The sequence below is a fragment of the Chrysoperla carnea genome, chromosome 2 (genome assembly GCF_905475395.1).
Source record: "Chrysoperla carnea chromosome 2, inChrCarn1.1, whole genome shotgun sequence".
NCBI classification, from domain to species: domain Eukaryota; kingdom Metazoa; phylum Arthropoda; class Insecta; order Neuroptera; family Chrysopidae; genus Chrysoperla; species Chrysoperla carnea.
Genome location: NC_058338.1, coordinates 49,741,560 through 49,753,860, shown reverse-complemented (window position 1 = coordinate 49,753,860; position 12,301 = coordinate 49,741,560). Strand labels below are relative to the sequence as shown.

General features: G+C 28.8%; 1 protein-coding gene across 1 annotated transcript in view; it reads right to left on the bottom strand.

Moving 5' to 3' along the window:
* LOC123293730 (serine/threonine-protein kinase NIM1-like) overlaps window positions 1-12,301 on the bottom strand; it is a 54,797-nt gene that overhangs the window by 13,581 nt on the left and 28,915 nt on the right. Inside the window, exon 2 of the mRNA XM_044874633.1 lies at window positions 9,942-10,007. The gene's annotated coding sequence lies outside the window, so the exon portion shown is untranslated. The remainder of the gene's footprint in view (window positions 1-9,941; window positions 10,008-12,301) is intronic.

The window sequence follows — 12,301 nt, the reverse complement described above, 5'->3', positions numbered from 1 at the left end:
CACTGTTAATTTCATTTATCAGCTCCTTAATAACTTCCCTAGTCTTAATACAACTCCTTCATGCATATACCATGCACAGTCCATTACAACTATTATATAATTAATATTTTGTTGTGACGGCGGGAATCGAGTCCGATACCCTAGACATACCGCGTACGGAGTTAGTTATGCTGCAACCAACTGAGCCACTATCGTCGAATACAACATCGAGAGATGTAAATAAATTTTAACTTGACCTTTATTGTTAACCTTATATTTTAAGTTATGGCCTTAATTAATAATAAATCGAATATTGCATTTTATATTCTATGAGTGTGTTCAAAATCAATTTAATTGATTTTTGAAAAATCAAAAGAATATAAATTTTTAATATTTTATGCCAATAAAATGCATAATGATACCCTTGCTATCGTATTTAGAAGAAGATACATATTTTGCTTATTAAGGATGTATGCGTACGGTAGTGAGGGCACAAATTTAAAAAATATGTAATTTTGATGATAAATTATATTATAACTTGACGATATAAGCTATTCATTTGCAGTTCGATGATTTTTCGCAGAAATATTGCTGTTTGAAATTTTTTTATAGAATACCCTGGTAAAACGGGTAAAATTTTGTGTAAAAGAAATTTTTTTTTAAAAGACATGACTATTTTTAGAAAAAGTAGGTAGGTTTTCTGTAAAAATGCTAATGAACAGCTTATAGCAAGCAAAAATCAAAGCAAAATTTTTAGTATCCAATTTATATATGTACCTAAATACTATTTTTGAAATAAAAAATTATATTTAAATTCAAGGTCGTTTAAAGATACTTCTTAATATCACCTGAAATCAAATTTGATCGTTACGTTAATACATATCGCGCAAATACATTTCATTTTATTGTTAATCCGATGTGTAGAGTCAAATGTTCTTTAAAAATGTCACAAAAGTAGGTAAATAATATTAAAATTGGCAAATAACTTGATGGTCATTAGAAACAGTGTGCAAAGTTTTCTTAATTGAAAACAGGAGTCCAATTCTCGTTTTAAATACCGAGTTCATCATTTTTCATTCTCACATTTAGATTTTTAAACTTAAAAAGCAGTTGTTTATATTACTTTAGAATCTAAAATTTTTAACAGTCGACAAAGTGAAAAGACCATTCATTTATGGTCACTGAAGCCAAAAACAAAATTTATTCTATACAGGACATTTAAACAATTAAGTTAGACAATAGGGTATTATCGTAAGTCAAAAATAAATTATGAAATTTGAAAAAAGTTATATGTAAAAATATACTTAAATATTCTGATTTCGAGCCATAAAAGCACATTTTTCTTTTATAATTTTAAAATTAAAAATCGTAATTTTTATATCACGTGATAATAACTGTATATCACGTGACCTAAAACGAGGGCAAGCCCTGGTGTGATGTCATATCGATATGAACCATAGACCATCAGTTAGTTCAATGTAGACAGCTGAGTATAATATATCCATAGATAATAAGTATTTATATTTATTATAATCAGTTGTCTATGAATATATCTGTCAAATTTATTTGTGTTACTTCGTATAATGATATTACGGCATTAAATTGGATGTCGAAATGCCTTTAATTTTTTAACAGGATTTTCATGTTGTTGTCAGAATATAAATATTCTTTCTGAAAACAAAGCAGAGTACATCATTTTGTAAAAATTTATAAGCCGTGAAAATATAATATATAAATTTAGAATGAAAATTAACTGATCATATGATTAAGAAAATCGTTTGATGTGAATGATCCATGCATGTGTGCTCATGACGCAATGAAGAACGCAAGAAATATACGAACGTCATGTCAGGTCAGTGTAGGAGAGTTCTGACGTTTACATGATATTCAACGAGCATGTTTATTACTAATTTTTCATTTTAATAAAATTCTATTTTTATGAATTAAGTTTTATGGCACTTTCAATTTGATTTACATTTGTTTATCTGTTATTACCGACAGATATATGCTAGTCGAGTATAAGTATTCAAAAATTTATAGTTGTTTATTTTGCATTGTATTTTAAAGTATAGGTACTTGTCGTAAACTGTGATTTTCCCCGCCATACTGACGCTAGCCATTGACGAGAAATGTTTTTATATGGTTTGATAATACAAAAAATTATGCCAAACAAAAGTTTTTCAAACGAGGTCATATTTTGATTTTCGGGGATTTTTCTACTCTAAAAATCAACTTTCGTTAATAACTGCAGGAATGCTTCGAAATAGTAACATATTTTACAATATTACCTTAATCGAATAAATTAAATCAAAGGTGATACAACAATTTATCTGCACATGGATGTTTATTGTACAATATTTCATTTATTTTCTGAAAATGGTTTGCCAAAGAAAAAAAAGATTGCGGTCGTGGAACCCCCGTTATAGTTCCTTAGGTACGAAACTGTACAAAAACAAATGTAAACGTTAAAAAAATGCATATCGATACTCTTTTTTTGATTGCTCACCTAAATAAAGTTATTAACTAATTAGTTATTATAATTTAATAAATAATTAACGATTATAAATTGAATCGTTTGACAGCTAACAGCATAGTAATAGGTTATTTGGTTAGTGTCTAGTAGGCAGTGTTCTCAGACTCACATAATTGTTTGTCAGTTATGGATACATATGCATAACTAGTTTTGGATTTAAATAGTACAAAAATGGCAAAATTTGTGTACCATAATAAATAAAAATAATATAAAGTAGGAGAACATATAGTTTCCATGGATATGGCACACACACTCACATACACGCAAAGCATAGTCACAATGTTAAGTGACGGTCTCCGCTAGTTTGCTCACCATGCCAAGCCGCGTTAAGCAACCTCGTTCCAAAAACTAAATTACAAAACTCTGACTCTCTTGCTTTTTAAAAGGCAATAAATTTTTGGTTCAATGCACCCCTCGTGCCTTCCGTATTTCGACAACCGTATTTCTACCATAGATTTCATTTGTTATGGTGTTACCCATCTTGTAAACCGTTAAATAAAACAATTTCCACCCAGTTTGATCCAGTGCCTTGTCAACATTTATATTGTATAATTACTGCTATAACTTCTTTGTTTTAATGTAATAGTAAATTTACTTAATATCAATCATTGGCGTGTTTTGTTTTGTAATTAAAAGCTTGTTAAAATTAATTTCGGTAATACTTATATAAAAAAAAAAACTAATTGCCTTTCTTTCTTTATTTCAATAAATAAACCAATGTAATTACCTCAATATAATACAATTGTTCGTTATAATTCATAAAAAATTGAACACTTTCAAACATGCGAACATTTCCTTGAAAAAATAATATTCCAAAATCAAGGTCATTTTTAACTATGATTGCCTACATACTGTTTGTATGTTTTAAAATTGGATATAAAATATCTGAGATGGTCAAAGGGAAATAGGGTAAACTTCAGACTAACCTATATTTTGTGTTTTTTGATAGACACTAATCGCCATTTTTATCTAGTGATCACTCTATTCATAGTTCTTATTAGAACTGATAATAGTTCAAATTAAGACGCTCAAAAAAAAAAAAAAAAAAAAAAAAACGGTTTACCATCATAGTTTAAGTAGAGCTTAATCCAGAATAAGCCGATTTAGTTAAGTTCACCTAAATTGAAAATTTTGAGCGCTAAACGGCAATAAAATAGAAATTTTGAAACTTTATATTGCAAATAGATAACGCAGCTTGCACTTTTGCTAAAATTTGATGATGAGACTATCAAAATCGTAATTAATATTTATTAATTTAGCCCCTTTTCATCCCAAATTTCTGCTTCAATGGAAGTAAACGATTTTAAACATGAAATTTTGATTGTTTAAATATTTTACTACAAAAATGAACTGAACTCTCGTGGTTAACAAATTGCAATTTTAATCATTACGAAACAGTCTCAACACATAAATTAAAAAAAATTATTTTCAATAAAATAAAATTTATGTCTATGCCTAAGCATTAAGCATCCAGTTGCGGTACGTCTTAAACCATGATTTTGCAATGCGCATTATGTTAATATTGAGGAAAATGTGTCCAGGGTAAAGTATATCCCTGTCGTCTCTTTGAGTTTTCGGGAAATTCGTTATATAATTGGTTCAAAGCATGAATATTGCGGCAGAATTGATCTCCAAGGCACCTACGAATTTTCTGAAAACGCCAAGAGATGACGGAATACTCTTTACCCTAGACACCAGGTACCTCGAAAAGAATTCTGACGGAGTATTTGTGTTCAGCGACTCCAAAAACCCCCGAGTAACAAGTTTGGAATCATTTTCATCACTATTAACTGGAATCATTTTCATCACTATTAACTGAATTGTGAATTTAGTATATTTACGATTAATTTAAAATGCATATTATTTATGCAAATTGCATAATTTAAATTTCTTGTAAATCAATTTAGGTAAAAAAATTTCCTGACACAACGAATCGAATGCCGAAAACCGCATTCAAATCCGACTTAAAATTTTCGATAAAATTTTTCGAGCTTCATTGCTTAGTTTCTACTACTAAGGCATAATATCATGATACCATCATGGTATGGCGTCAACGATACAATGTATTGAACATTACGTTGATGACGTTAAATCATGATGGTTACACGATATATTGTTAAATAATGAACGAAGTATTAAATTACATGATTTGTTCTTTTTGGATCGGTTGAGATAGTGATAAAAGAGTGTTATAAGAAGTAAGAAGATATTGCAGAGTTACCATAGTGTTTACACATGGGTGCAAAAATCTTATACATACCTATAATTTCACATTTCACAGAATACAAGCATTTACATCATAATTTTTGAAGTAAACATTCAGTTTTAAAAAATACAACCCGTAGATATTATTCTTTTTTCTCAGTTTATTGGAAATCGAATTTACCATATAACAAAATATGTACATGAGTATTTTTTTTCCTTCTTAATGAAAGTATATTATTTTGTTCTATTATTATATTTCTGTAGAAAACATATTTTTTCATAATCTTATCTAGAAAGTTCGATAACAATATTTATAATTGGAAAAATTGTATTTATAGAATATAATTTAGTAATATTCAATTTCAATATAATTTTTGAAATACAATGGCTTACATTTAATATGGTGTCATATTACCGAGAATATGTTATTTACGTGAACAAATGATACACATAAAGTTAATTATATTTACAAAATTCATATAAAAATAGAACATTGTAGGAGATTTTCCATTAAATTGATAAAACTTGTTTATGAGAGATCATAAAAAGACCTAAATTGACATCTAAGTCAGCTCAGTTCTTAACAACTTAATTTAATTAACTTAACAACAAAAATTTTTTAACTTGGAAACGGTCTAAAATTTATAATTTTCATCTGACATGATTAAAATAGTGTTTTCCTTTTTTTGCTGCTGTAAAAAATTAATCTAAGAGAATCCTTGAGCATAATCAAATAGAAAAGCTTTGAGTTTTCTTCACACATGTGAGTCATATCCTGAAAATTTAATGTTATAAACATAAATTTAAATACAAACAAGTGAAAACAAACAATTGACTGAGTTAATTGTTGAAATACCATGTATAGACAGTTTTGATGACGCAATCGTTTGTTTTTTGACGTCACGTAAATAAAGAAAGATTTCCACTCCGAAATAGCCTCAAACAACTGATATTTCCATATTAATAATATTAATACATACTACTAAAATTTTCACCTAATTAGCGCACTCGTGGGTAAACAGTGATGTTTACAAGAAAATGTTTCAAACAAAAGTTGTTTATTTTTTTTATAAGGAATATTTTTTACATTTAAACATTTGTTCTATCTCTAACGGTTTACAAGATGGGTCCTACGGACCCCAGACCCAATTGACCTATGTTGCTCATTTACGAACTCGATCTTATTTTTTATGACATGATCATGCTATAGAAATTTCAGCTTGATATCTTTTTTCGTTTTTGAGCTATCGTGTTGACAGACGGACAGACAACCGAAAATGAACTAATTAGAAGATTTTATGAACACCTATACCAAATTTTTTTACAAACTTGGAACTAAACTTAGTATACCTTGTATATTTTATATACATGGTATAAAATCAAACGCATTCAGTTTGATTTAAAAAATAAACACATAAATTTTCGCACATTATAAGAGATCTTCCCACGCACTTTATTCGTTAAGTATAACTGTATGTAAATGTCTTTCAAAAATATAATTGCTTCACATTTGGAATATATTTAAATGTTTGAATCGGATTTAAGGACGTTCATTCACCAACCTGTATTGATATGTGCGTCCATATGGAAACAGTATGAAAAGGACCCCGCACACAAAATATTGATTTTTGGTTTCGGCAAAAATTTTTTGAAAACTGTCGATTAAGGTAGTTTTGATCATGCTGATCAAAAGTTCTTTGGGATTCGACCCTCAAAAACCCTTCCGTTCCGACCTACGACCCTTTCAAGGTTATGCCTACATGAGATATTGACTTTTGGTTTCGATTAAAATTTTTTTGAAATTATGAGTTAAGGTAGTTTTGATCATGCTGATCAAAATTTCTTATGGACTCAACCCTCAAAAATCTTTTCCTTCCGAGCTACGGCCCTTGAAAGGGCTAAAACTCTGGATTTCCATATTTTTCACACAGTTGTGTTACAAATGTTGTTTATATTTCGGTAACGATTTTTCTCGTTGGAAAAATGTTTCTTAGTTATGGGCATGTCAAGACCCTGAAGACTCAAACCTTGAGAACCTTTTCCTGTCGAAACAGGGCCCTTCAAAGTTTCAAAATTCTAGATTTCCTTATTTTTAACGCAGTCGTGTTATGTGTGTTTCGATAACTATTTTTCTCTTTGGGAAAATGTCTTGTGCATAAAGCCTTTATAAATTAACTCTCAAAATTAAGTCATAATGTAAATGCTATTCCTATCTTGATCTACACTTTATTTTCTTTTTGTAAATTATTTTCTTTGGAAGCTTGCCTAGTGCAAGTGTGTGTGTGCACGTGGCAATTGGCAAATATCTCAGGTGGGCATATATTTGGAGGGCCGTAGCTCGGAAGGGAAGGGTTGTTGAGAGATGAGTCCATTAGAACTTTTGATCAGCATGTCCAAAACCATCTTTATCCTTTGTTTTAAAAAAAAATTTAACCGAAACCAAAAATCAATGTATTGTATGCGCAGTCGTTTTAAAATTGAAATTTTTTTAAAATTCTGTCTATAGTTTAAATAATTATTAACTGGTAAGTTTCAAGTATAGTTATCGATATGTTAACCTTGCTTTTTGTTATTTTTTAAACTTAAAATTCTACGAAATTAATTCGATAGTAGTATTTTTTTGTTATTAAATCTTTCAAAATCAATTAAAATTTTATATTATCTTCTTTTTTTATTTGTTTATTAACAAATCTCATGAATGTAGGTACGTCCTTAAACAGCGCTTTCAGTGTTTGTTGAATAAAGAATGTTGGGTTTAAATATAATACATTATGTATTGCTTTCATCATTATTCTGGGTCAGTCCCGTCAATCATTTTTTATATTATGTATACCTAGACTGACAAATTACCATATACATCAAATTGAATGAACATCGTTATTGAAGGGTTATTATTTAATGAGAAAATTAGCATGACAATTATTCGTAAGTTACTGCATAAGGATTTGATATTTCCAACAATTTCGTCGACACTGAAATACTTTTCAACGCTTTCTGGCTTTCTGAGGTTGAAGCGAGATAACAAGTGACTTGAAAACTGGGAGAGAGAAGGAGACCGCATAGACTTTAAAAGACTGCTATTACTTTTCGACTTACCAAAGAACATTATCGAGAAAATCAGCGTTACTGGATTATGTACGACTGTGACACAAGGTCGGCACAGCCGCCGAATGAATCCTATATATTATTACTCTAGCAAGTTTTTTCTGGTGTTCATGATTCACCACTCATTTTCAAGTTTATTATGTCTAGGTTTGACGAAAAATATACTCACTGTCTAAAAATGTACCGCTTAAGAAAAAACATGCTAGGCTATACAAACTTTGTAAAACTGAAAAACCTTAGTCAATAAATTTACGTTGGAAATACATTAGGAATCAAAGAAATTTGAAAACCACTCAGAAACAAATATCTCGATCAATTGTTTCGAAAGCCTCTACTTTCTATGGATATGAAAAAAAAGTTCTTGAAAACTTAAATTATCACTCCTCCTATAAAAAGGTTATATTTTTCTCTTTAATTTAGCAAAAAAATATTTATTTAAAATCGATTCAACGGTCGGTCATATGTTGTAGGTACTACGAGTTTTGCATGCGATTATAGTTTGCTGTTTTTAATTGCGTGTAAGGTACTAATAATAATATAACTTATATACAAAATCGTAATACACACGCAAATTAAAGCACATTCCTCCACACTGTTATTATACTCCAAGCAAATTATTATTATTGTTATGAAAACTTATATCTAGAAATCGGGTTCTGAAAAACAATTTTTTTTTTATTGACACAATAAAATATACAAAACCACGTTCTCACCCCAGTGAGTGATGGAGCTCCTCCGAAAATGGGAAAAGCATCCACAAAAGTACCCTCCTTTAATTAGTTTCTATTTATGCCAAAAGGATACGATTTTTTATTAAACGTCTCATGCTAAAATGGGGAAAACTGCTCCAAAAGTATCGTCTTTACTATGTATGCATGATTCAGTATGCATGTTAAAAATATGCGGATTTTTTTAATTCGACGCAAAATTTTAGGTAAAATTAAAAAATTTAGACCTAAGAAATTCCCCCTCCAGCAAAAACTTATTATTGGGGTGGTTTTTCTTATTTTCGTTCTGCGTTAAAAATTATATTATTCGATTTTTTCCTTAATGTATTTAGAATTTAAATGGGCCTGAATCAGAAAAACTGTATTCTTTTACTGCATACTTTTTAAGAATTTTTTCCATTTTGGTTACGAAATGTGATTATAAAATAAGGTTATTTCTATATACCTACACAGTAAGCAGGGTATTTTTGGGGACGTTTTCCCAAGAGGCTTCATCAATTTTGAAAAGTACACGATTTTTTTTTCTTCACACAAAAAGGTACACTTTTAAACAATTTCAAAACTCCGATATCTTAGGAAATTTCTATTTTGATTGGAGTATAAAGGACTGATAGCCAGAGACGTAGAATAAACTTTATTATTAAAAATGTTAACAGGTCATTAGCCGCAAATTAATTACACTAAAGAGATTTGAATCTCATAAAAAGGTGTTACAATCAACTTTTTGAAATTAAAAAAAAAAAAAAATCAAGAAATGGAAAATTGTAGCAATTATTCTTATTTTTTGCAAATTGTTTTTGTATAAGAGTAGAATACGCCACTGATATAAGATATTAATATTCAATATATGGAAATTTTATAAATATAGGAAAATATTAATATTCTAATTTATAACGAAAAACTTTGACTTCTAACGAATTCACAATTATGTTTCTTGGTATTCTATTTCCAATTTATATTCTAAAAAAAAGAGTAAACATATTTAAATTACATTATTCAACGCAGAAAGTGGTTAGTTTAAGAGAAACCGTATACTATCGTCAGTTATTCTTGCATATTGTGTGTATAATCCATGAAAACAAAGGTTTTTCTTCTTAAAAAATCCAAGTGAAGTTTTTTCACCGAGATTATCTTTATTTCGATGTTAGAAATGACCTAGGTAGTGCCTAGAGTCTATCGCTTTCACATTTTCTATTTAAAATATATTTGTAAATGCGCATTGTTATCGAACCATTAAACTTATAAATTTCAAAAATTTAATACGGATTCTACAAAACTACGCGAACAAAGAAAATTTTAATATCATTTATTAACAAGCCCATGCTAAAATTTTTCGAGTGAAATGACCTATCTGGAATAATGTTAAAAAATTAAATTGTATACAAACTTACCGTGCTGCCCTTCGAACTGTATACTCTAATCTCACCAGCTTCCGGAGTAGAAATACTTAGTTTTCCCTGAAAAAAAAAAATTAGAAAATAAATGATCATTTCAAATGTGTATAGAGCGTCTGAACTGAATTGAAATTCTATTCGCAATGAACTTTATTTACCTCCGATATCTCAGACGTCATTAAACACATGTTTGTAAAAACATTTCAGTATTAATTAATTAGTTTATTAAATTGGATCAAAATAAATATCATTGCCAATATAAATTTCATAATCCATTATGTAAATTATCTGATCTTTACGTGTGTTCAATTAGATATAAGTAGGTACCTATTAAGGTAGTTGTGTTACAATATTATCAAAAAAATTTTGGATTATAACATAAATGAATCAATCATATATATTTATTGTTCATAAATAAGGATTGACTGACCAGTCCTATTCTAACGTTTACCTGACTGAATGTCATAACTGTTATCTATATGCAATATATAAGCTGTATAACAATTTTCAGCTTTAATAAATTCATATAAATACCACGGAAATCATAAATGAATCTTATCTATTTATTGTTCATAAATAAGGGCTGACTGACCAGCCCTGTTCTAACACCCAACTGACTGACAATCATAACTGTTATTTATATGTAATACACAATCTGTAAAACAATTTTCACCTCTAGTAAATTCATTTAAGTACCACGTAAAACTGCACCGTTTCGATAGCATATATCTGACCGCAGTATGTGTGTGTACACAACTACTATAACCAAATCTCAAATGGTCAGCTTTAGTAAATTCAACGAATTTTATTTGGCCTGGCTTTTCCATTATAAAAGTTGAGTTAACTAATTTTTGTTTTTTATTTGTAAACCAATTTAATTTCCATTCGCAGTGTCGCAGAACTCTCTGTCTGCGTTTTTCCATATAAATAAGAGTGCGCGAAAATGTACAGTAAAGATTCGTGTGAAGGTTTTGAAAGAAAGCTCATTAAACTTTTCATAATATAATTGTGGTCCACTGTACGTCCGTGCCGTTCAATAATAATAATAATAATAATAATTTGTATAATATTAATAATAATTATCGTCATGCGATCACATTACAATATAAATATCGTCTGTAAATATAAATCTTTTATTATTAATTACTAATTACTTACAAAATGCATTAGTTAAATTACATTTTTAATATTTATATTTATTTTATATTTGAATGAAATGTTTTAGTAGTATAAGCATCTTTTAGGTTCAAATTCAAACCAACCAGACTGTTGTTGGGGCAATTTTTATATTCCACCACTGCAACTGCTTCAATTGTTAACTATTTTTAAGTTGATTCTACTCATTGAACAGTTACTCCAGTAAAGCTGTTTTTTTGTATTTGGACTCTTTAGGAGAGTGTGAAACTACGTTTTGCAAACGAAAAAAGTTTTTTTTCAGTTTTTCACGTATTACGCAGGTGGCAGAACTTTTTTTTGCTTCCAAACTTAGTTTCACACTCTCCATAAGGAGTCCAAATAATATACCAAACAAGGAGCTTTAAATCGTCCTCTGGCCGCCATTTGTACTAGTTTTCGAAAATTATGAAAATTTGTTGAAATATTTTCTTGAAAATTTTCGGTTTGTTTGTTTGTTTTTTTTTTTCAAAAATTTTTATGAATCTGACTAATTGAAGCTACCTTAATGGCAAAAGTTTTTGAATTAAACTACAAAAAGTGAAAAAATCCGATAATTTTGCATGTTGATCAGTATTTATAATGAAGTAAATAGCTCAGAAAAACATCACTTATCCCGTCCGGTTTTTCAACGGGATAATAGTAGAAAAATAGGAGAAAAATAGTAGTTTTTTAGACACATACTTTGGAAAAATTGAAAAGGTGCAAAAAAACCGGTAAATGAGTTATAAAAAAAAAGAGAATAGCTGAAGTCAAATTCATTCGAAACGAGAAAACACTATCGGCTTGTAAAATTTTCTTAAAAGCTATTATTTTTCTTCCAATTATTGTTTTGAAAAAAATCTGATGCGCGAATTTTTTTAAAAACTCTTGCTTGTACTAAATTAAAAGTAAACTTAAAAAAAACTTTAAGTAAATCAATAATATATTAGACACTATAATTTCAAATTTAATTAATTAATTAATTAATTCTCTGTTGACATTCATTTTTGTATTAATAAATTTTCATCATTTAATAATCCATTCAATTAAAATAATTATTTGAAGTTATTATTGAATATTGATTTGTGACCTCTATATACATAACATTTATAGTATAAAATTCGTCACATAAATGAAACTCTAACTAATTAAAGGTGGCTCTACACACGTTCATGCAAACTTGACAAGCATACTTTTTCAAT